This window comes from Mauremys mutica, chromosome 8, assembly GCF_020497125.1.
Source record: "Mauremys mutica isolate MM-2020 ecotype Southern chromosome 8, ASM2049712v1, whole genome shotgun sequence".
NCBI classification, from domain to species: Eukaryota; Metazoa; Chordata; order Testudines; family Geoemydidae; genus Mauremys; species Mauremys mutica.
This window is the reverse complement of record NC_059079.1, coordinates 13262808-13266770: the sequence shown is the minus strand read 5'-3', so window position 1 is coordinate 13266770 and position 3963 is coordinate 13262808.

The following is a 3963-nucleotide window of genomic DNA, read 5'->3' as shown; positions in this document are numbered from 1 at the left end:
TTCTCCTGCTGCTTGATTCTAAAATGAGATCATAATCCAGTGCTTGTGACATTGTGGTCTGGTGCCATAGAATGGATGTGATGTCATAAACTCAGTATTGTGCCTGCACGATAGGTAGGGCCCCACCGAATTCACAGCCATGAAAAATGTACCACGGACCATGAAATCTGGTCTTTTGTGTGTTTTTACCCTATGCTGTACAGATTTCATGGGGGAGCCCAGCGTGTCTCAAATTGGGGGTCCTGACCCAAAAGGGAGTTGCAGGGGGGGGTCAGAAGGTTATTTTGGGAGGGCCATGGTATTGCCACCCTTACTTCTGTGCTGCCTTCAGAGCTGGGCGGCTGGAGAGTGGCAGCTGTTGGCCGGGCGTCCAGCTCTGAAGGCAGCACAGAAGTAAGTGTGGCAAAACCATACCATACCAACCATACTTCTGTGCTGCTGCCTTTAGAGCTGGGTGGCCGGAGAGTGGCATCTGCTGACTGAGGGCCCAGCTCTGCAGGCAGCAGCACAGAAGTAAGGGTGGCAATACCATCCCATCCCATCCTTACTTCTGTGCTGCTGCTGGCGGAGGCTCTGCCTTCAGAGCTGGTCTCCTGGCCAGCAGCCACCGCTACTGCCCAGATCTGAAGGCAGTGGCACCATCAGCAGAAGTGCAGAATAAGTGTAGCAGTACTATAACTCCCCCTACAATAACACTGAGACCCCTACAACACACACATACAACTCCGTTTGGGGTCAGGACCCCTACAATTAAACACCATGGAATTTCAGATTTAAATAGCAGAAATCTTGAAATATACAATCCTATGACCATGAAATTGACCGAAATAGACCGTGAATTCGGTAGGGCCCTAACAATAGAGAGAGCAGATGAACTAGGAAAACTCAAGTATCTTCAAATAATAAGGAGCAAAGGTGGTTAAAAAAAGGTAAATGGATTTCCACTTAAAGATTGAGGGTTGTATTCACCCCCACGTACACAGATGGTGGCTGCAACGTGTAACCTCTGCACCACTGTTCTGGGCTTGGCAAATTCACTTTTGGGGTGTTTTCACTGCCACTGTCCCTTGAGGCATGTGCCAAGAATGGGCAGCTTTGAATTCCAGTCACAGCCAGGGGTCTATAGGAGATCCCTTGACACAAGCTGCCTAAGAGATGGGCTGAATGTGTGAAGTTTATAGGTACCTGGCCACACCCTCTCCTCACCACACATTTTCTATGCCAGCCTGTATCTGGCCCCGCTGGCAAAATGAGGACTATAGGTGCCATGTACTACCAATAAACAACCTCTGCCGTGGAATTCTAGACAGGAGTGGATTAAGCCATGAGCTATAAAAGGTGTACAATAGATAGACCTACCCCTGCTCCCATAGAAATCAACGGACAGGCACAGTTCACTAAAGGATTTGAATGGGAGCAGGATACATAGATAACTAGTGAGCCAGTGCAAAAACCAACCAACCAACCAACCAACCATTTCAATGGTCCTAAGAAAGGCAAACTGAAATCTTTACATTGTGTTCTCATTAAGCATCCCACTCCCTGTTCTCTGCTGCTTTAACCTTCGGTTGTTGCTCTTGGAATCCTCTTTATTCTGCTCCACTTGTCATTCTTTTTATTTTTATTAGAGACACTTTGGCAGAAGACTTATCAAAATGCTCTAAGCTTGTCACCAAGTGCTGTTAAGCGGCGAGTTGAGGCAGAATGTGTAAGTGGAGAAAGGGCATGGGAAAATACGTGATGTCAAAGAATGTTGTATGTTGAAGAAAGGCAGTAGAATAATAAGAGTAGGATCCTGGTCATAAATTACTTGCACTGTTATAAAAGTGGGCTCCTCCTGGTAAGCCATGCCTATCTTTGCGTACTTCTTTTAAAAGTGCTGAAAAGAACTATGCAGGAGGGCAGATCCTCAGCTGAAGGCAACCGGCATCGCCTCGTCAGAACCAATGGAGCTTACACCTGCTCAGCAGATAGCCCTATGACTAATGTAACTAGCTAAAGAGCTTGCTCCTATTTATTGCATTTTAGCCTCCAAAAGCTGTCACTTTTTTGGGCTCAGAATAACTATGAATTAAAGAGCAGAGCCTTAGGTGGCGTAAATCAACATCACCCCATTGCAGCTTTGCTGATTTACACCCTATTTTCCCCCCTCTGAACTAACATTAAATGTGAGGCTATCCAAGTGGCCCCCTCATTTACCAATGTGCAAGTCTGAGCCAGACTATTCATTACAGTGCTAAAAGAGTGCCCCTTAGCTCTCCCCCTCTTTGACATTTCATGGAGGACGTTTGCTTACATAAGCCAAAGAAAGAGGGGTTTAAGGGTGACCCCAACATGGACTAGTGGTCTCCACTTTCATAAGCGTATAAGAAGAAAAATAAATCACTGAAAAAACAGCATAAGTCAAGACTTACAGCGTGATTACTTAATTAGGTGTAAGGTTACATCACAGGTCATGTTATGCTGTACTAGAAGGGCTAGAATTCAGCAGGTTTAGGTCAAACAAAATAAATCAGAAGTTCCCTAGTAAGGTGAAAGTAAAACGCTATCCCTCCCACCTACCAAACTGCATGTGGAACAGCAGCAAGCAAGCATCCTGTAGACCAAGGAAAAATATATGAGCTGGTAGGGGTTAGCACCTCGGCTTTAATTTCTGATATGTCTCTTTGGAGATTATAGTGTGTGGAAGTAACCTGAGTCAGTCTGGTTCAGGTCAGGGCTAATGGTCAAAGGGTGCTAATCAACCTCATTTAATTCCAAACTGCACTACTAGCTGGATGAGGAGCCCCAGCCACAGGGCAAATCACGAGCAAATCATTTACATGAGCAAACCAATGGGAACAAGGCGGTGAAAGGGTGACTAGCCCAGACATGCACATCGCACTAAATGCAGCTGTACTGGCTGACATCAGCCAGGAGGAAGCTTTCGGTGGCTCAGTAGCTACCGGCTATGGTCAGAGCTGTGAGATGAAAACTTGGAAGAATGTGAGACAACGGAATGAGTACTTTAGCAAGAAAAGCTAAAAAGAATATGAGCGAATGCATTGATCACATCTTTAACCAGCTCCAGACAAACAGCTACAAGGGCTTTGCAAGGATTATCCCAGTACTGGCTTTGTGTCATTAACCATGACTCTATCCTCTTGGAGCCAGGGGCTGTCTTTACATGTCTGTACGGCACCCAGCACAACTGATCAGTGACTGGAGCCCCTCGGTGCTACCGGTATACCAATAATAAACATATAAATCAGATTCAGTCCTGGTGTCAGCAAGTGCCACTTCATGAGGCTGAATTTAATGCTCTATCTTTCATGGGCTGTTTAGCCTCAGGGAGCATTTTCTGGCCAAAATAACATGAGCCTTATGGACAAGGGATGAGACCAGTAGTGTTGTATAGAAATCTAATAGGAGTCTATAGAAATTACTCTACAAGTCCATAGAATCTGATAGAGAATGCTCCCCTTTATAAAGGATTTTTGAGCCATTTTGTAGAATTGCTAGGATGTAAATTATTCTCTATTAAATTCTATAGGACTTCTCCATTAGGGGAAATCCGGTCTTCTCACGGTATCTTCACTTGAAATGACACAACACCCCTACACCCCAATTCAGTTCTGATGTAAGGGCGCGCAGCACTGAATTGGGGTGTAGGGGTGTTTTTATGTATATGTATATATTTAATGGTTTGGGGAGACATCTATAGGGCTGAAAAAATGAAATCTAGTGGTCTTGTGTCTAACTGTCAGGTGGGTTCTAGTACTGATATATTTTTTTTAAGTAGCTGGGTCTCATATTCAGTACTAGAACCCACCTGACAGTTAGACAAATCGGAAAGAAAGGCAAAATTGAGAACTTCATTTTCTACTCACAATCTTTAGGGTTTTTACATGCTAATGTAAGGATGCTTTGAATTCCTGCCTAATAATGTTATTCTGTAACCCTGCCATCCTCTAACAGGGCCAT